The sequence below is a fragment of the Panthera tigris genome, chromosome B4, assembly GCF_018350195.1.
Source record: "Panthera tigris isolate Pti1 chromosome B4, P.tigris_Pti1_mat1.1, whole genome shotgun sequence".
Classification (NCBI taxonomy): Eukaryota; Metazoa; Chordata; class Mammalia; order Carnivora; family Felidae; genus Panthera; species Panthera tigris.
The window spans coordinates 64,921,703-64,944,513 of record NC_056666.1 but is presented as its reverse complement, the minus strand read 5'-3'; positions in this window follow the sequence as shown (position 1 = coordinate 64,944,513).

Sequence of the window (22,811 nt, the reverse complement as noted above, 5' to 3'; positions counted from 1 at the left end):
CACAAGATCTTTCATATCATAAATGCTCAGGGCATGTTGTTGAGAAATGAATATAACCCTGGAAACATGGAAGGTTATAAAGAATAAGTTTTTAAATATTTAGGAAGGTTATAACTCATTGTGGGCTTTTATAGAGAAAGGTTTACAGAAGAGGAGGAAACAAATAAGATTTCAAGAGATAGGTAAGATTCGATATCAGGGTTTATTTACATTCGATAAAACACTAAATGAAACTATAGAGAAACTTTAGTTAAAATAATGAGCCTCGAAATACGATTTGTCAAAATGTTTCCAAGCTGACTTAGCTAAGAGGATATCACACTAATAAGATGTATCTTGAGGCAAACTTGAGATCAGGAATACACTGGAGAACAAAGGAAAAATATTATCCACTAGGAAACACACATAAACAGAGAAACTTGAAAAGCCTTTTGGCTCTTACATATAAATGCTTTGAAAATAGAAATGCTTGGGGGATTCAAAGTTCCACCTGAAGCTGCTTACCATTTTAATATAGTCAGAGCTGGAAATTCTAAACAAATTATTTCTTTATCATAATATATATAATTATATAATATATATAAATTTCTATAATTATATATATTATGTATATACATAATATACATATACACATACCCCACCCCAATTATCTCTTCAGTTCCTCTCCCAGGAAAGTCATTGGTCACATTTGAAGCTAACTTTCATGTACAAAAAAAAAAAAAAAAAAAAAAAAAAAAGTAAAGAAAGAGATCAGAATATGAAGAGGGAGGGAAGTAATTTTTCAAAAATCAGTTCTTAAATTGAGGTCCTCAGAGTAAATAGCATGAGGTATTTGGAAGAATTGAGGGAAAGGGTGCGAGTGACAAAGACTCCCTGAAGTGAAGCTCTCCAGAATGAGGCATGAGAAATGTTGCTAGACCGAGGTTATAAATGTTAATATTCCTTATAATATTCTGCATACCAAGAAGTAAAACAGTGAATCCCTCATAAGATTGCTTTATGCTTGTTTGTCTTTAAATGTTACATGTTGTCAGGCCTGAACTTCATGAGGCCAGCTTCAATGAGGTACACTCATTGAAAGTATGACTTAATATACTGAAAGAAATAATTCATGTTTGTGCTGATTTGTTCTAAGTCCTCTTGCACAGAGTCTCACTTGTGCAAAGATAGCGTTTACGTTTTGATTTTGGCAATTGAAGGTCTTCTCCTGGCCCTGGGAATAGAAGCAGTGAAGTAATCTTTGCAGAGGGTAGCACAATTGCTTTTAACCTATAAATTTCATCTCAGGAAGGGCATCTTTGTGGTCAGGTCTAACCATGAGCCTTAGTACATTTCTCTGAAGACTTAGCCCATGGGAGAGGACTGACTATGTTAAAGCAGATGTGGCTAAATAAAAGAAAGGGGGGAATAAAAGAAGGGGAAATAAATTAGCAAAAAAGAAAGGAAGGGAGAGAGAGACTGTGTGGGGTCTGGCTCACTCAGGCTCTCAAATGATCATGTCCCTGATATGTGCACTAAAAGAAATCCTTTCATCCAAGGAACTATATGAACTCTGAACTTTCTCACAGGGCTTTAAAAATGTGAAATACTTCATGGAGCCTGAGGGGCTCAGTCAGCTAAGCATCCAACTTTGATTTCAGCTCAGGTCATGATCTCACGGTTTGTGGGTTCAAGCCTCCTATCAGGGATCCTGTCCCTCTTTCTCTGCCTCCTCCCACTTCTCATTCTCTTTCTCTCTCACACACACAAAATAAATAAATAAACTTAAAAAAATAAAAATAAAAATGTGAAATACTTCTAAATCATAAACAGTGCAAAATTTAAAACAATGTTTTTTCTACAATTAGTGTCCACATCATGTTTGCATTTCCCTTTCTGTGTCAGTCTATTTAGTCAGCTTCCCATGACAGTTTCATCTCTAGGAAGAAAAGAGACACTAGGAAGCAACTATTACACAAAGGATGAAGAAAACTCATTCAGAAAATACCTGAAGTTAAGGTATTTAACAGGCTGTAAGATCAGAGCCTGACCCACCTTATACATACGGAAAAAAATAAGTTATCTGTATCAGGCCATATTCATATCTCTTACCTCCCCCAGCCTACATACATCAATATTAGACCAATTTCAGTCCTTGGACATTTGATAGAATTGAGGATGGGCATTAGCCATGGTCTAATACAGGGCCAACCCCTAACATAGAAATAAGAAATTAATGCACTGTAATATGATAGCATCAAATGAGCATATTGGGGGGCTCTTGCTTCATGATTCTGAATCCTCTAATATTTTTCTTAAAAATATGGCAATGAGGGAGTAAAGTTGAAACATATTTTTCATTGAATAAACAATCATTCTTTTTCATAAGAAGTAATAAGAATTTGATCCTGAATTCAATAAATTATATTAATTCTGACCTTTTCTGCCTTCTTAAACACATGCAACTAATTTGCCTAAAAGCTCACTTGGCAATCTTGACTTCTGGAGGTTGAATTCCCTCAGTTAGCTCTGGTGAAGACACCAAAACTATAGTTCTTTAGTTCATTTAGGGTCCGTTATACAGTTGTTCTCACTTATCCACAGGGATATCGATATGTTCCAAGACTTCCAGTGGACACCTAAACTATGGATTGTACCAGACCCTGTGTATACTATGTGTTTTTCCTATACACACATAGCTAATGATAAAGTTTAATTTACAAATTAGGCACAGTAAGAGATTAGCAACAACAGCTAATAATAAAATGGAACATTTAGAACAATATACTATAATAAAAGTTATGTGAATGTGGTTTCTCTCTCTCAGAATATCACCCTTTTTGTGATGATGTGAGTTGATAAAATGTCTCAGTGATGGCATTAAGTGAGGTGAATGATAGAGTGTTAGGCTACTATTGACTTTCTGATGTGTCCTCAGAAGGAGGATCACCTGCTTCCAGACACTGGTGGACCACCACTAACTGAAGCTGGGGAAAAGGAAACCTTGGATCGGGGGTGGGTCGGTGGGCGGGGATGTCTAGTGTATTTGCTATTCTCACACCTGTGTGTCCTGAAAAGTTTACCCCTTTCCAGACTTTCATTTGTAACCCTGACAAGGCTGAGAGAAGCCTTCTGGAAGTGTTGGCCATTCTTACTAATTATAGAGACCCATATTCCCACTTGACATTGCTCATGGGGATGCCTACTAGGACTAAGTTCTTTTGTGTACCTTACAAAATAGTGATTTACCTCCCTCTTGTTAGAGAATGTTTGCCAAGCACGTTTCTGTAAGGTTACTGACCTTTTGGCTCATTCATTCAAAAATTATGCACGTGCACGAATGGCCAGTATCTGCAAGGCATGCCCTTACCTCTGTCTGAGCTCTTAACAAAGGGTTTTATAATCACACTCATAAGACTTTGGGGTTCATCTTTATGTGGATAGCATGCTCTCCTGATAGCACTCAATTAATCATTGTCCTGATGCCTTTCTTACTTTTAGAATTTTCTGTTAGAAGAGACTGGGAATAAAACATAATTTTATTTTCTAACCCAGCAAGTCCTGGCTCCTTTAAATTATCTTTAAATTCCTTGTAATGAGTAAACAATTACTTTGTTACATCATCTCTCTCCATCTGTATTATATGATTATCAACTAAAAGAAACAAGTTGACATTTTTGACATTATGTCTGGAATTTTTTTTAGCCAGATCCATTAATTGAGCAGGTGAATTTCCTATTTTTCATGTTACTTCAGGTGAGAGGTTTCCTATATTTTCTACCGCAATGTAATAAAGAATGTCTAAGATATCTCCTTTGCTCACATATTAGGCACCTGGGCCAGGGTGTAGGGAACAGCAGAGGCTAGATGAACATCTGATCCTCTCTTCATGTCTTTTCCACATGGAAGTCTGGGCTTCCCCATAGCACAGTAGTCTCAGATAGACTTATTGTGTGGTAGCTGTCTTCCCCAGAGAGACTATTCCAAGAGATGGTAATTGGAAGCTACCATTTTCTTAAGGCTTGGGTCTAGAAACTACCATGGAATCATTTCCAGCATATTCTACTTGTCAAAATAGAGAGCCTGTCCAGACTAAATAGGAGAGAAAATAGATCTCTCAAAGGTACAAGTGTCAAAGAATTTTTAGCTATCTATAATCTACAATATTTAATCTATGACCTCCCCTCTCCATTTCACTGAGTTTTAGAGGTCTGTATCCATCCATGTAATTGGCAGCTCCACATGGACATCTCAAAAGCATCTGACCATATCAAAAACCAAACCGTCTGATGTTTCCAAAAGCAGTAAAGGGCTCTGTCACTTACCAAAACCCTGAAGGTCACCTTTGACACTTCTCCCACAAACTTTATGTAATGCATCACCAAGTTCTGATGATTTTACCTCATAAATATCACTATTTGCTATTTTAATCTATTAAGCATACATTTTACAGTTCAGATTTCTTAAGAATAATCATTCAGATATAAAAAGAACAGTAAAAAATTAAAATCACCCTCTCAGAACTGCCTATTTTTTGTTTACAAATCTTAAGCCAGCAAGGACCTACACATCTCTTCCCCTCCACTTTAATTAAAAGCTGCATAATTTTAATTAATGTCTTATAAACCATATGAATAAGAAAATTGTGGGAGGAAGAAAAGATGGTGTTTTTCTATAAAAGAATAAATTACCACTTGTCATCTTTGGGACAATGAAAGCATACTCTGTAATACAGTTTACAGAAATCTTTAAGATATAGGACTGCCAATTTCAGAAAGCTGAAATTGTACCACTGAACTTATGTAATTTTAAGGCATGACCTCAATTTTAGTCTTCATTTAGATGATTTTGTTTTTCTATTATACTGTTATGCAGCTCAATGTTTTTTTCATTGGTCTTGGGAATGCACTGAATTAGACTTACTTCTGGCACTGGAGAGGACATTAACCATCCAACAGTTCAACATTAATCTCCCTTCCTTCTGCCAATACATTTCTTACCAGGTTTAGGTCTAGTTTTTGATCCCTGGCCTACACTTTTCCTCTATGATGGATATACTGCCTTCTAACTCTTAGGGAGCAAGGGTATCTCAACTGCTATTAGGTTTGTCAAATCCCTAATATACCTGTCCACAAAATGGAATTTTCTTAGTTTAAAGGAAATTAATATTAAACGTGTGTGTGTGTGTGTATCTAGCTTATTACATAACAAAATCTCTTTATTTCTTTAAACTTATTTAAATTTATCTTTATATTTAAACTTATGTTTAAATTTTATTTTTTTTAATTTATAAGTTTATTAAAGATTATACCTTCAGGGGCGCCTGGGTGGCTCAGTTGGTTAAGCGTCCGACTTTGGCTCAGGTCATGATCTCACAGTCAGTGAGTTTGAGCCCCGCGTCGGGCTCTGTGCTGACAGCTCAGAGCCTGGAGCCTGCTTCAGATTCTGTGTCTCCGTCTCTCTCTGACCCTCCCCCGTTCATGCTCTGTCTCTCTCTGTCTCAAAAATAAGTAAACATTAAAAAAAAAAAAAAAAAAAAGATTATACCTTCAGTTTAATTTTTTTATTTTGTTTAAATTTATGAAATATTATGCTTTCATCACAAAAATAACAATAACTGCTATTAAATGATTACTTTGTGTCTAGAACTCACAGAATATTGCAATATCTTCATTATGCTATCATTTTTACAAATGGAAATACTTAGCCTTTAAACAACTTTCACAAGTCACATAGTAAATGGTGATCTTGGAATGGCCATTACAAGGAGTGCTTTTCATCATAAAACACAGAGTCCCACAAAATTACAGGGCATTGTGTGTTTGTCCTAGCAAATCTCACCATCTGCCATGTACTTAAATTATTAGAACACATGCTTTTCTTTCCAATGTATTTTGGATTTTGGAGTCGAGGACTCCCTACTGTATAGCTTTTTCACATTGGGAAGTGATTAGCCTCCCTATTCCTCATTTCTCATGTATGTAAAATGAGGGGGTTGAGCTAGAAGTTCTCTGTGGTCTCTTTAGGTGCTAGTATTCTGTTATTTCTGTGACTGTGAGCTCCTTGAAAGGAAGTATTTACTAATCTTATATTATCTACAATACATAGTTGAGCGCATTGCACCTAGTAGCTACTCCACAAATGTCTACTGAGTGCAATGAGTAGATTTTAGAATGTCTAAATAATTAGCATTTAAAGTTAGAAATCCACTTATAAATACATGCATTCATCTTTTTCATTCCTTACTTACTTGAACAATGCAGTCTATTAGGCACATTATTATAAAAAGATAAAGCATTACCTCTACCCTCAAAGAGTTTCCACTTAAAATAATAGCCTTCGATCCTTTTTACAAATAACTGATATGGAATTCATAAAAGAATCAGAAGCTAGTCTTAATGAGAATGAGTCAGCAGACCTAAAAAGAAATTTTAAAACGCTTCTTGTTGTCTTTTCCATCTCATGTTGGCTTGATTTTCTTCTGTGTTGCTCAATGCTTTGAAGACAACTCAGAGTTTATCAGCTCTAGGCAAATTTTCAGCTGTGTATTGAACTGGGGAACAAGAAGGAAATGCTAAAAATGAGAAGACATGAATTTTTCTTTTCCTAGGCACATTTTCTTTTAAAGATATTGACACGGCTATCTGTGTAGGGAAAATTATAAAAATGGTAAAGATTTATTTTCTATAAGCCTGGGATATAGCCTCACTGTAGGAATAACCTTGGTTTATTTCTAATATAAGTCAACTTACAGACCAGGTTAAAAATTTTAAAGCAACAACAGCAATTGCTGAGTCGAATGTTACTGCACTTCAATTACTTCTACAATTTTTTTTTATCACCAAGTTTAGTAAACAAAGGACCTAACTAGTGCTATTATTGACTTATCACTGGTTTGTGTTCTGATGCTTAAGATTTTCATGCCTTAGTTTTGTTACTTATAAAGTGAAAAAATAGATGTCATTTTATTGCACAAGTATATAGCAAAAGCACTTAAACTATTCTGTACTAAATAAAATATCTGAGCAAACAGGAAAGTGTACATAAATAACTGGAAAAATTATTCAGACCTAATGTTACTTGAAAATATGACTTATTTGAGGGAGGAAAATTGTAACTCCACTCAGCTAATTCTAGAAGGGCCAAAAGTGCCAGGATATCATTTGTCTGACCCAAGAATTTCCAATGCAATTGAATTTTAAGGATAGCTTTCATTCCAGGAGGCCAGCATTACCCTAAGATCAAAACCAGAGAAAGATATTATAAGAAAAGAAAGTACAGATCAATATCTCATGAATATAGATGCAAAAATCTTCAACAAGTTATTAGCAGAATGAATCCAACAATGTATAAAAAGAATTATATACCACAACTAAGTGGGATTTATACTAGATGTACAAGACTGGTTCAACATTCAAAAGTCAATAACTGTTGTTCATCACATTAACAGACTAAAAAAAAAAAATTACACATTATCATATCAACAGATGCACAAAAAGCACTTGACAAATTCCAACACCTATTCATGATAAAAACTCATAGTAAACTAGCAATAAAGACAAACTTTCTCAATTTGATAAAGACTCTCCACAAAAAAATCCTACAGCTAACATCATACTTACTGGTGAGAAATGTAAAGTTTTCCTACTAACATCAGAGACAAAAAAAGATGTCCCCTCTCATCACTGGCTTTCAACATTGTACTGGAAGTCCTTGTTAATTGCCATAAAGCCAGAAAAGGAAATAAAAGGCATGTAGATTGAGAAGAAAAACATAAAACTGCCTTTGTTTACAAGTGACATGATTACCTATGTAACAAGTCTCAAAGAATCAACCAAAAAACTCCTGGAATTAATAAGCAATTAGAACAAGCTTGCAAGATACAAGTTTTATTTACAAGAATAAACTGTTTTCCTATATACTAATAATGAGTAAGCAGACTTAGAAATTAAGAACACAATACCCTTTACATTAGCATGCGAAAAAATGAAATACTATGGAATAAATCTAAAAACACATATACTAAACTATATATATATGTACAAAACTCAAATGAATTAAAGAACTAAATAAATAGAGAAAAGTCCATGGCCATTGATAGAAAGGCTCAATATTGTCAACACATCAATTCTTCCTAACTTGATTTATAGATCCAATGCAATCACAATCAAAATCCCAGCAAGTTCTTTTGTGGATATCAACAAACTGATTCTAAAGTTTATATGAAGAGGCAAAAGATCTAGAACAGCTAGCACAATATTGAAGGAGAAAAAAAAACTTAGCATTACTTCTTTACTTTAAGACTTAAAATGAATCTAGAGTAATAGAGACAAAAGAGCCCAAGAGCCCAGATATTTATATATATATATATATATATATATATATATATATATATATATACACACACACACACACACACACATATAGTCAACTAATCTTTGAGAAAGGAGCAAAGTCAATACAATGGAGCAAAGGCAATCTCTTCAACAAATGGTGCTGAATTAACTGGACATCCACAGGCAAAAAAATAAATCTGGACACAGACCTCACACCTATTACAAAAATTAACTCAAAATGGATCATAGAGTGTAAAATACACTATAAAACTCCTAGAATATAACATAAAAGAAAACCTACATGACTTTGGATTCAGTGATGTCCTTTTAGGTATAACAACAAAAACATAATCCATGAAAGAAATAATTAATAAGATGAACTTCTTTAAAATTAAAAACTTCTGCTCTGTGGAAGAGAGTATCAAGAGAATTATAAAACAAGCCATAGGCTGAAAGAAAATATTTTCAAATGATATATCTGATAAAGGCTATTATCCAAAATATATAGCTCTTAAAACTCAACAATAAGAAAACAACCCAATTTAAAAAATGGGCCAAAGGCCTTACAAGACATCTCACCAAAGAAGATACACAGATGGAAAATAAGCAAATGAAAAGATACTCCACATCACATGTTATCATAAAAATGAAATGATGAGATACCTATTAGACACCTATTAGAATGGCCAAAATCCAGAACACTAACAACATCAAATGCTGGTGAGGATGTGGACCAGCAGGAAATCTCATACATCGCAGGTGAAAATGCAAAATCCTACAGCTATTTTTGAAGACAGTATGGTGGTTTCTTATAAAAGTAAACATATTCTAACCATACAGTCTAGCAGTTGCTCTCCTTGGAATTTACCCAAAGAAGCTGAAATTTTACATCCACTCAAAAACTTGCACACAGATGTTTTATCAGTTATATTCTTAATTGCCCAAACTTGGTAGCAATTCAAATGTTCTTTAATAGGTGAAAGGATTAACAAACTGGGGTGCATCCAAACAATAGAACTAAAAATAAATGAGCTATCAAACCATGAAAAGACACGAGGAACATTCAAGAAAGAAGCCCTACATACTGTATGATTACTGCCATATGACATTCTGGAGAAGACAAATAAAAGATCAGTGGTTGGGAGGGCAGTGAATAGGCAGAGCACAGAGGACTTTTAGAGCAATGAAATCTATTTGTTCAGACCCACAGATTATACAAAGTCAAGAGTGAATCTTGAGGTAAACCAAAGACTCTGAGTGATGATGACGTACAAATGTAGGTGCATTCTTGGCAAAAAAAGGTGCCATTCTGGTGAGTGATGTTAGTAGTAATAGTGAAGATTATGCATGTGTGGGGGCAGGGGACATATGGGAAATCTCTGTATCTCTTAATTTTGTTGTAGACCTAAAATTACTCTAAATAAGGAAAATCATTTTTTAAAAAAAGAACATCTTTGACTCTTTATTTCCATGGTATCTCAATGTGCCAAAAAAAATCCAGTCTTATCAGATTATGATTATAATTTTTTTTTCTATTCTGTAATTGTTATTTATTTGGGGCTGGTATTGGCTAGTATCTTTAAAACTGTTTTTAAGTCTCTGCTCTGGCTATTCTATTTGCTCTCCAGAGAGCAATTTGTTCCCATGGAGTAAAGTAAGAACTGTGTGAGCAGCTTGGCTTAATATTATGTTTTGCTCTATTTTGATCATAGTACATCCATTAAGCAAAGCAAAAACGACATTTAAAACTTGTTGCCATATACATTTGCCTGCTGTACAATTTGCATAAATTAGATTTTTTTAATACAGAAGTTTCTCTGCTTCAGTTTTAAATATGTGAAGAACTTTGATTTAATTAAATGTGTGACTCATCATTCTGAATTTATAAATGCCCACTTTTTCAAACAACAAGAACATTAAAGATGTTCTTTCTCCACTGAAGGACAATAAACTATAAAATTCACACTGATGTTACAACATAAATAAAAATTCATTTCATCAGTGGAGTCCAGAGAATGGATAGAAAATTATACTAAAATTTCTATTATAAATTATTATTTTGCAAGATCACTAATTCTTACCTCCCCTGCAGACCAATACAAAAATTAAATAAAATAATGATACAGTTTTCTTTCACTTAAAATATGTTCATTATAAAGAGAAGAAATTTACAGTAATTATTCAGTATTCTTACTTTGGTTGTCTTTTTTTTATAATCAACCACTTTGTCTTAATCTGAAGCTGAAGTCTTCAAAATAACTTTAGTCTCAAATTTATAATACTACACAACCATTACAACTGCCTTACTAAAAACAAAAAGACTAGCTTCTTTATTGAATACTCATAAAAGCTTGTTATTTGAGCCATTAGAAGTCTTGCTATCTCTACTAAGTGCAATGAAATAAAGGAGCTTTATCTTTATCATCTGGCTTATGGCAGAAACAAAGCTAGAATGCTCCCATATCATACATATTTTAATGAACTTGTACAGAACAAAAAAGAGTGTCAATTTCTGAGCCCTGACAAATCCATTTATTATGTGTAGAGACAGAAAGATTTAGTTTATTAAAGAGCTGTTAAATTTTTTATCATAGCTGGATACCTAATCCATATAAATGAGCAAGCTACATTGTCACCAAATTATAATAGGTTACTTGCATTGTGTTTTGAAAGAACAAAGTAGTCATTTTGAAAATTGCAATAGAAACAGAAGTTTCCACAAATTCATTATAGTGTAAAATACTGTCTTAAAAAATGTTGATAAGTTCATCAGTTACTCATGTCTAATCATCTTATGTAAAACACAGGACATGTTTAAAGCTGTTTTCCATGCCTTGAGTACTTCTTTGCATTAGAATTTTTGGTTGTTTTTCCATGATGTGCTCCAGTGCCCTCTGCTGAAAGCTAAGATGAAGTTGCTATTTATTTAATAGATGATGGTAAAATTTACTCAAAACATTATAAATTATAACTTTTATATGAAGTTGATTATTCCAAGGTGTTGTTGTACAGGTAATAACACAAATAATGCTGGTGATTTAAGGAATTTTATTAGGAAGGAAGTAGATGGGGTGCCTAATGGCTCAGTGGGTTAAGCAACTGACTCTTGATTTCAGCTCAGGTCATGATCTCACAGTTTGTGAGTTTGAGCCGCATGTGGGGCTCTGCACTGATGGTGCAGAGCCTGCTTGAGATTCTCTCTCTCTCCCTCTCTCTCTGACCCTCCTCTACTCTCTCTCTCTCTCTCAACATAAATAATTTTTTTTAAAAAGGAGTGGCATTCATCATATAAGAAGCACCTGTAACTATTTAATACCGATGTCTTAATTATTTTATTATCTTTCTCTCCATAGGAATTTGGTCTCTTGTGATTCTATGTATTGTTACTTATTTGCACAAACTTCTCAACTATATACATTCATCATAAAAATGCAAAACTAGAAATTACCTTTAAATTATCTTGCTTACAGAGAGGTGTCCTCTCAAGCTGTTACAGTTTTAGAGCTTATTCTGTGAATCCATTAGTATATTTCTTTTTTACTTATTTCAATTTTTCTAGCTTTTTTTAAACTTTGGAGTATTTTTATGCATAATTTTCAGGTGTACAACATTACAATTTGCCACCTGTATACATTACAAAGTGATCACACCCAAACATCTATTACCATCTGTCACCCTACAACTGACCCCCTTTTTTCTCACCTCCCAACCCTTTTCCCATCTGGTGGCCACTAATCTGTTCTCGGTATCTGTGAATTAATTTTGTTTTGTTTTTGTTTTTGTTTCTTTGCTTTTGTAGAGATAAGTGAAATCATATGTTATTGGTCTTTATCTTTATGATTTATTTCATTTAACATAATATCCTCAAAGTCCATCCATGCTGTTGAAAAGGTCAACATTTCATTCCTTTTTATGGCCAAGTAATATTGTATTGTATACAATAATAAGTATACCAGAACTTCTTTATCTATTCATCCATTGATGGATATTTAGGTTATTTCCATATGTTGGCTAGCGTAACTAATTCAATAAACATAAGGGTGAATGTATCCTTTCAAATTAGTGTTTTTGTTTTCTTTAGATAAATACTCAGAAGTGGAACTGCTGAATCATATAGTAGCTCTTAAATTAAAATTTATGAAGAATCTCCATACTGTTTCCCACAGTGAGTGCACCAATTTGCAACCCCACCAACAATATACAAAGGTTCCCTTTTCTTCACATCCTCATCATCACTTGTTATTTCTTATCTTTTTTAAGGTTTATTTATTTATTTTTGAGAGAGACAGAGACAATGTGAGTGGGGGAGAGGGGCAGAGAGAGAAAGGGAGAGAGAGAATCCCAAGCAGGCCCATCGCTACCAGCCCAGAGCCCACAGCAAGGCTTGAACTCAAGAGACAAGGAGATCATGACCTGAGCTGAAACCAAGAGTTGAACACTCAACTGACTGAGCCACCCTGGCACCCTCATTTCTTGTCTTTTTGATAATAGCCATTCTAATAGGTATGAGATGATATTTTGATTTGCATTTCCATAATAGTTAGTGATACTGAACATCTTTTCATGTGCCATTTGGTCCTCTGTATTTCTTCTTTGGAAAAAAATATTCAGATCCTCTGCTCATTTTTTATTAGGTTGTTTGTTTTTTGTTGTATAAGTCTTTACATGTTTTGGATATTACCCCTTAGTGGGCACATGATTTGCAAAAATCTTCCCGCATTGAGTAGTTTGCCTTTTCATTTTGATGATGGTTGCCTTTGTTGTGCAGAAGGTTTTTAGTTTGGTATTGTCCCATTTGTTTATTTTTTGCTTTTGTTTCCCTTGCCTTTGGAATCTGATCCACAAAAACACCACTAAGACTGATGTCGAGGAGCTTACTGCCTATGTTTTCTTTTAGAAATTTTATAGTTTCAGGTATTACATTCAAATCTTTTAATCCACTTTGAGTTAATTTTTGTGTTTGGTGTAACACAGTGGTCTAGTTTCATTCTTTTGCATGTGGCTGATCAGTTTTCCCAACACCATTTTTTAAAGAGGCTGCCCTTTCTTTATTGTATGTTCTTGGCTCCTTTGCCATCCATATATGTGGGGGTTTATTTCTGGGATCTCAATTCTGTTCCGTTGATCTGTGTGTCTTTTTTTGTGCCAGTACCATACTGTGTTGATTACTATAGCTATGTAGTATACTTTGAAGTCAGGAAGTGTGATACCTTCAGCTTTGTTCTTCTTTCTCAAGATGCTTTGGCTATTTGGGATCTTTTGTGGTTCCACACAAATTTTAGAATTATTTCTAGTTTAGTGAAAAACGCTGTTTGTGTTTTGATAGAGATTTCATTGAATCTGTAGATTGCTTTAGGTAGTATGGGCATTTTAACATTAATTTTCCAATACATGAGCACTGAATATCCTTTTATTTATTTTTGTCTTCTTCAATTTCTTTCACCAGTGTTGTAGTTTTCAGTGTGCAATTCTTTTACTTCCTTGGTTAAATTTATTCCTAGGTATTCTATCAGATGAAATTGCAAATAGGATTGTTTTCTTAATTTCTCTTTCTGATAGTTTGTTATTAGTGTATAGAAACACCACAAATTTTGTATTCTGCAGCATTACTAAATTCATTTATTAGCTCTAACAGTTTTTTGGTGGAATTTTTAGGATTTTTCTATATTTGGTATCAGGTCATCTGCAAAAAGTGACAGTGTTATTTGTTATAAATTATTTTTAATCCATTGCTTTTTCAAATAGTTTATACTAAGTATTTTTATTTTAGCACTTATTTAAAACTCTGTTGTCTCAACTAGAAAATAGACATGACATGTGTGTTGCATTTAGTTCTGCACCTAACTTGAAAATGTCTCCAGTATCTTATACTACAAAGCAAAGATAGAGTTCATGAACATCCACCACAGAGGACTCTTCAAGGGAAAAATGAGATAAAAGTTAAATCCTCTCACAAGTTATAACATAATACTACAGTATGATGGATACTATAATCTGCTTCCCTTAAAACAGGTAATTCTATATTGTTTTGGATAGCTATCACGGACACCAATTGTTGTTTTCAGGCAGATTACATTTGCACTGGACACTTAAAGCAAGGAGAGCAGAAAAATGTACTGATCGCATTTGAATGATCCAGTTATTTTCTACATGAATCCTAAATAGCCATGCATAGAGAAATGGTAAAATAGTTGTCATTGAAACTTCCCATATAAAAGGTATCAAACTTATTCTGATCTATTTAATATAACATCTGAATGTAATCTCTAAGTTGGAATATTTAAAACATCATCAAATTATTTCCCGGAATGCTAGCATTAAAAACAGTATTCTTAATTGTGGTCCATCTCTTAAACAACCTCTTACTGTTCTTTTTAAAGCAGAATAATAAACAATAATATATTCAATTTTTATTAATAAGGTAAATACCATAGTAAGCAGTACTAAATTTTAGCAGTTACATTCAGGTTTCAAAGCAAAGTTTCCCCTTCTGAATTTCATCTACTTCCACAGACATAGATATAAAGAGGGAGGGAGGGAGAGAGGGAGGGAGGGAGGGAGAGAGAGAGGGAGGGAGGGAGGGAGGGAGAGAGAGAGAGAGAGAGAGAGATGATATAGATATACATAGGATATAGATGATCAAGATAAGATGGAGATAGAGAAATAGAGATGAGAGAGAATGAGAAAGAGACAGAGGCTGGAAAAAAAATTCCCCATAATTCTAATTTCATAATCCAAGGGCAAATGCTACTACATTCCAATTTCTCATTTAATCTATGACTATTACAGCCATATCATTAAAATAGTTAACAAAAAGTTTAGATGCAGTTGGGTCCAGCCCAGAAAATGGAAAACATCTACATAGTTCCACAAAATAACTTTAATATAGAAAAATAGTTACATAAACTTTGGAGTGTCGAAAGAACACAAGAGGGATGCTTAAATAACTCAGAGATAATAACTGTAGCAATCAGCTCTGACCCTAAAACTGGTGGCATAAAAGAATAGATTGGAGTTCAGAGGTGAGGCTTTGTGAATTAGGTGCTCAGATTTTTGATGGAGAGAAGGGTCTTGGGTGCTACTAGTACCTTAAGAACTTGAAAGAGAGTTCTCAGACTTCTGAAGGAGAGGTAGTGGCACCACTAAGCTTTTGCTGATATCTTTAAGGGGATACAAAAGAGTGACTCTAGAAGTGCCTGAAAGAGGCTGAAAACAGGGGCCAACTGCCCCTGCTGGGAGTGAATGCTGCTCTTCAGGTGTCAGTGAAGGAAGATTAAAGCAGGAGGAAATACCTTCTACCTGACTACCGTCCTTTGGCATAATCATTCTTAGTCTTAGCTTCTCATAAGAATCATTTAATCTTTTTTTTTAATGTTTATTTATTTTTGAGAGACAGAGTGAGACAAAGCATGAGCAGGGAGCAGCAGAGAGAAAGGAAAACACAGAATCCGAAGCAGGCTCCAGGCTCCCAACGTGGGGCTTGAACCCACAAACACAAGATCATGCTCAGAGCTGAAGTCAGACGCTTAACCAACTGAGCCACCCAGGCATCCCAAGAATCATTTAATCTTAAAAAGCCCGATACCCAGTCCTCACCTGCAAATAAAGAAATCTGAAATTGTGGACATGGAAGTTAGGCACTGATAGTCCTCAAACTTTCCCAGGTGATTCCAATACACAGCCAAGGTTAAGAAGCACTGCCCTAGTGCCTCTTATTGGCAGAAGCCTTCTGGCAAATGAGTCTGGGTAATAGTTTGCAGTCATTGCTCCAGAACCACAGGAAAGAGAATATAAATGTAAATTTGGAGCAGAGAGATAATAGTTAACGGATCAGTAACAAGGCGACCATTTTTCCCTGGTAAATAAACACAGATAATTTACATAAATAGTAATAAAGGAAAACTTTCATAATGTGTAGCAACATGTTTAACATATTGTACAGGATCTGTCATAATGACTCAATTTAAAACTCATATAATCCTCAGACTAGAATATTTGGAAATACATTTTATGACATACTGACTCAAACCTACATTGTTAAATTAGAGAAATCCAGGAAAAGTACTTAAGATGTAATAAACATGACTATAATATCTTAATTATCTTAGTTTCCATCACATATCTCTAAAATTAAATAATCTGTCATACAAGTCAACTTTTAAAAATCTAAAATATTGGCACTTTTCAAAATAGAAGAAGCCATAGATCAATGGCTCAAACAATAATAGTACAGAAATAACCAAAATAATAATTATTATAATATTGATCTTTAAAAGTTTCAAAAATTACATTATCATTTCCCAAAATATTTTGGGGTACTAAACAAGTAACCCCTCCAAGTCCTTGGATATAAATGAATAATATTGCCATTAGGAACACATGCTCCAAATTCCACACACACTGAATTAAAAATAGGCAAAAAGATATAATGACACCCACAAGATTAGTTGAATGTATTGGTAAATCTTAAGAAGTAACGCATCATTCTAAGTGGAGTTTGGTCAACCAGGATTCTAGATAATTAGTCAGCAAAGTACTTAGAGTTGGTACTTGCAAATGTCTTAAATTACTATAAAACTATTTGATCTCATTGACTTCATTGCATAGACCCCAGAAATTTAGTCTATTAAACATAAAATCTTATTTGTAGCTTCCATTGTTTGGAGCCTATGAGAATCCCCTAAAAGAAAATCCTACCAATAGTTTAGCTTCCCATGTAGTTTTTCTGGTATAAAGAATATACTGCTCAAGATGATTCACTGGGAATTATTTGTGTCATTGCAAATTAAAATAAATAAATTGGCATTCTACATTACACACTAAAAAGTCATGATTTTAGTGATAGTGAATCATTGAGCCACTCAGGACCAAGATTCTAGGATTGAAAGACCATCCCTTGGAGATTCCTGAACCTGCTGACAGCCTCTGCATTTAAACACCTTTACTGATAAAGTTAATTATTTTAAGCTTTGATTAATAGTGTTTTAAGCTTTATGCAGGTGTCCTAACATAGTATGTCATTTTCTTATCTCCTTAGTATATTATAAATGACAAGAGGTCAGATACTCTCCTGTACAAATCTGTAACATAGATGGAATTACAGAACAAGAAGAGATTTCCCAAGTCAAAGTCTCTCTTTTATGAAGTGGTAATCTCTCTGATGTCATATATTGTGGTAAAACTTGAATGCAGGTCTTTAATTCTACTGGCCATTTATCAAAGTGAATATATCTTTTACCAGATGATATATAAATTCTTGTTGAGAAAATGAGTGAATATATGAAAAGATATCAGTGAAATAATGAATGAATAAGATAAACATTTTAAACTCACACAATATAGAAATTCAGTTCCCATAGCGATAAAATTTAACAAGCTCCCAAACACTATCATTCATGACCCTGTCAGCAATTATTGTTTAATCATATATCAACTTACTTTATAATACATAGCATAGATTATTCAATCTGAATACCAAGTAATCTTAACAATTTCAGATAAGACAATATTTCTTGAGCTTGATATAAAATGTGAGACTGGAATTCTGTTATCTTTTCAACTGCCTGTCTCCTTGTTAGCCTGAGAAAGTTAAGGGCAATAGAAATAATGCTATTTCCATTCAAAATACATTACACACTTATTCTTTGATGCATTATTAAAATAATAATATTATTATAATTGTTAAAATTTTGGTATAGGCATAGGTGTTTAAAACTTTAGGTCCTCTTTTGAAGGGGAACCACTATAACAATATTCAGCTAAAAAACATCTTACTGGAACACAATAGAAAATAACAATTCACAAAATTTCAGCCCAAGTTTTACATTTCATTGCAAGATACTTGGCAAGATATGTTACTGAATGAAATATTTTCTGTCCCCTTTTTACATATAATGGGTGCTCAATATACCTTAAATTTAAAAAGATAATGTTAATTCTTCCAGGTTTTTCTTATTAAAAATATGTATTTTATTTTTTATAAAGTAGGTTATATTTTACACAAAAAGACAGTAATTTAATAAGTGCTATTCTAATGGAATGAATAATTTAAAATGGTGAGAGATAATCCATACTTGTTATTAGTGATGAGCTAGTTTTTTTATATCAATCCTCTCATAAAAAACAAAATACTTCATAAAATATCATCAAAACTCCTTTAAAAATTAATGAGGAAACAGAATAATAAAGAACCATCAGATGAACATTAAGAAAAATTAAGACCCTAAGGAAAATTGGTATTGCAGAATACCAAAACTTAGATTGATGAAGATCTTTTTCTCTTTCTTTCAGTGCTATATCATTGGAATAACTAACATGTTGTGAAAATTCAGAGAAAACTGCGATTCATTGCTATGAGTAGAGGGCAGGAAATTGCAAAATATTATAACAGGTGGCTTTTATGTGGGTCTTCAAGTATAGGCAAATCTTGAAAACTATTATGCTTGGTTTATATAACACATAATCGTAGAAAAATTACCAAATGTTGATCAGCAAAGAGACTTGGTCCCATAAAAAATTTGCCAATCCTACTACTTAGAAAAAAAAACATTTTTTCTAGTTTTATTGAGAAATAATAATGTATAACAGTGTATTAGCTTAATGCATATACATAATGATTTCATAGATGTACATATGGTGAAATTATCACCATAATAAGTTTAGTTAATGACCACCACACATAGTTACAAATTTTATTTTTTGTGATAAGAACGTTTAAGATTTACTCTCTTAGCAACTTTCAAATATATAATACAGTATTATCAAGGATAGTCATCATACTGTATATTGCATCTCAAGAACTTATTTATCTTATAACTGGAAGTTTGCACCCTTTGACCATCTTCAGCCATTTCTTCCACTGATCACCCCCACCCCAAATCTGGCAAAAACCAATTTGTTCTCTGTATTCATGGGTTTGGATTTTTTTTTTTTTTGGTTCAACATATATGTCAGCTGATACAATATTTGCCTTCTTCTGTTTGAGTTATTTTACTTAGCATAATGCTGTCAACGTTCATCCTTTTGTCACATATGACAGGATTTCCTTGTTTTTGATGGTTATATATAAAATATTTTTTTTGTCCATTCTTCAATCAGTAGACACTTAGGTTGTTTTCATGTCTTGGCTATTGTAAATAATACTGCAATGAACATGGGGATATCATTTAGAGATAGTAATATTGTTCTTCCAAATATATAACTAGAAGTTAAATTGCTGATTCATATGGTAGTTCTATTTTTAATTTTTGAGGACTCTCCATACTATTTTCCATAGTAACTGCACCAATTTAAATTCCAACCAACAGTGCACAAATGTTCCCTATTGACTACATCATCGCCAACACTTATCTGTTATCTTTTTGATAATAGCCATTCTAACAGGTGTGAGGTCATATCTCATTGTGCTTTTCACTTGCTTTTCTCTGATAATTGAATGAAGTTGAGCACCTTTTCATGTACCTGTTGCTTATTTGTATGTCTTCTTTGGGTAACTGTCTATTCAGGTCCTCTGCCATTTTCTATTCAGATTGCTTTTTGCTGTTGAGTGTATGAGTTCTTTATATATTTTAGATACTGGTTACTTACCAAATATATGATTTGAAAATATTTCCTCCCACAGGTAGGTTGCCTTGTCACTTTGTTGATGGTCTTTGCTGTGCAGGAACTTTTTAGTATAATGTAGTCATACCATTTATTTTTGTTTTCGTTGCTTTTGCTTTGGGCATCAAATCCAAAAAATTCATTAACAAAACTTATGTCAAGGAGTTTACTCTCTCTGTTTTCTTTTGGGGTTTTTATGGTTTCAGATGTTATGTTAAAGTCTTTAGTCCATTTCGAGTTGATTTTTGCTAGTGGCTTAAGATAAAGATCCAACTTCATTCTTTTGCACATGGCTGATCAGTTTTCCCAACACTATTTATTGAAGAGACTATCCTTTCCTCATTGTGTATTCTTGGCTCATTTGTTGTAAATTAGTTGACATAAATGCATGGTCTTATTTCTGGGCTCTTTATTTTGTCCCATTAATGTATGTATCTATTTTTATGTCAATATTATACAGTTTGGTTACTAAGAACTGTAAAAAGCTTTGTAATATAGTTTGAAATCAGAAAGTGTAATACTTCCAGCTTTGCTCTCCTTTCTCAAGGTTACTTTGGTTATTTGGGGACTTTTCTGGTTCCACACAAATATTAGGATTGTTTTTTTTTTCTATTTCTGTGAAAAATGCCATTGAAATTTTAATAGGCATTGTATTGACTCTCTAGATTGTTTTGGGTGGTATGGACATTTTAACATTATTAATTCTTCCAATCATAAACATGGAATATTTTTCCATTTATGATTATCTTCCTTATTTCATCAGCGTCATAGTTTTCAGAGTACAGGTCCATCACCTACATGACTAAATCCATTCCTAGGTATTTTATTCTTTTCAATGTGATTGTGAATAGGATTGTTTTATTAATTTCTCTTTCTTATACTCCATTGTTACTGTATAGAAATATAAAAAGAAAGAAAGAAATGCAATTGATATTTGTACATTAATTTTCTATTCTGCAATTTTACTGAATTCATTTTTTAGTTCCAGTTTTTTTTTTCATTTGTGGAGCCTTTAGGGTCATATCATCTGCAAATAGAGATAGTTTTCTTATTCCTTTCTGATTTTGATGGCTTTTCCTTCTTTTTCTTGCCAATTGCTGTGGCTAGGATTTCCACTATTATGTTGAATAAAAGTAGTAAGAATGGGCATTCTTGCCTTGTTCCTAATCTTAGAGGAAAAGCTTTCATCATTTTACTTTTGAGAATGATGTTAGTTGTGGATTTATTATAAATGGCTTTTATTATGTTGGGGTACTTTTTCTCCATACTCAGTTTTGTGAGAGTTTTTATTGTGCATGGATGTTGAATTTTATCAAATGCTTTTTCTGCACCTTAAAATGAACATGTGATTTTTATCCTTCATTTTGTTGATGTGGTGTATCACACTGATTGATTTGTAAGTGATGAATTATTCTTGCATACCTGGAATAAATCTCACAGCATATAATCCTTTTAATGCATTGTTGAATTTGGCTTCCTAATATCTTTTTGAAGATTTTTGCATCTATGCTCATCAGGGATATTGGTCTGCAGATTTTTTTTGTTTTGTTTTTTTATTTTTTTCTTACAATGTCTTTGTCTGGTTTTAGTACCAGTGTAACAGTGGTCTAGTAAAATGAATTTGGAAAAAATCAAAAGACAAATCAAAAATATCTTGAGATGAATGAAAATGAAAATACAAACACCAAAACTTACAAAATGCAGCAAAAGCAGTTCTAACAGGGAAGTTCATAGTGATAAACACTTATATTAAGAAAAAAAAAGTTCAAATTAAAAAAACTAACTTTACACATCAAGGAGTTAGAAGAAGAAGAACAAATGAAGATCAAAGTTAATAGAAAGGGGGAAATAATAAAAATCATAGTGAAAATAAATGAAATAGAGACTAAAAAGACAACAGAAAAAAAACAATAAAACTAAGAGCTAATTTTTTAAAAAGATAAACAAAATTGACAAACCTTTAAAAGCTAGACTTACCAAGAAAAAAAAAAGAGGACTCAAACACATAAATTAGAAATGACAGAGGAGACATTACAACTGAAAACACACAAATAAAAGAAATCATGAGACTACTATGAACAAGTACAGTACCAACAAATTGGACAACCTATAAGAAATAAAAAATTCCTAAAAACATACAACCTATCAAGACTAAATCATGAAGAAATAGAAAATCTGATCAGATCAATTACCAGTAAGGAGACTGAATTAGTAATCAAAAACCTCATAACAAAGAATGTCCAGGAACAGATGGCTTTACTGGTAAATTCTACCACATCTAGGAAATAATTAACACCAATTAATCTGCAACTCTAAGATTATCTGATAAAGCAAGATCAAGAATAGATTCTTCAACCTCAAGAAAAGGTGGGCTTTAGTATTGGTGACCTCATGGAACAAAAGACGTAATTCAAAGCCCTTGCCTATGCCAGGAAAGGTGCTATTGCTTCCCAATTGGTTGAGCTTTTACACTCCATATTACAAAGCCAGAGTCCCTCACTGAATAGCCTAGCATACTGCGCAACTTTATCAGTTTGCGCTGCTCCTGAGTGCAAGAGACAGAAAAAAAATCTGCATATTTGCTACCATTCCATTCTCTCTGAGCTTCTGCAAGTGAACACTGTTCTAGGCCTAATACGTGTGCTGCATTGATACTTGTCATATTTAATAAACATGTGACTCTGCTCAAAATTATGCAGTCCTCTCCCAAATTCTCCTGGGGTTGAAGAGAAGAATGTAAATTCTGATTTCAATTCTTATTATAAAGCTTCAAATCAAGGTAAAGGGATAGATCAACAAAACACAATTGATATACAACAAAGTTTGAGTACATACAAAACGAAAGATGATATATGGATAGAAAACAAACACATGTAATAATGCTAAATATTATTA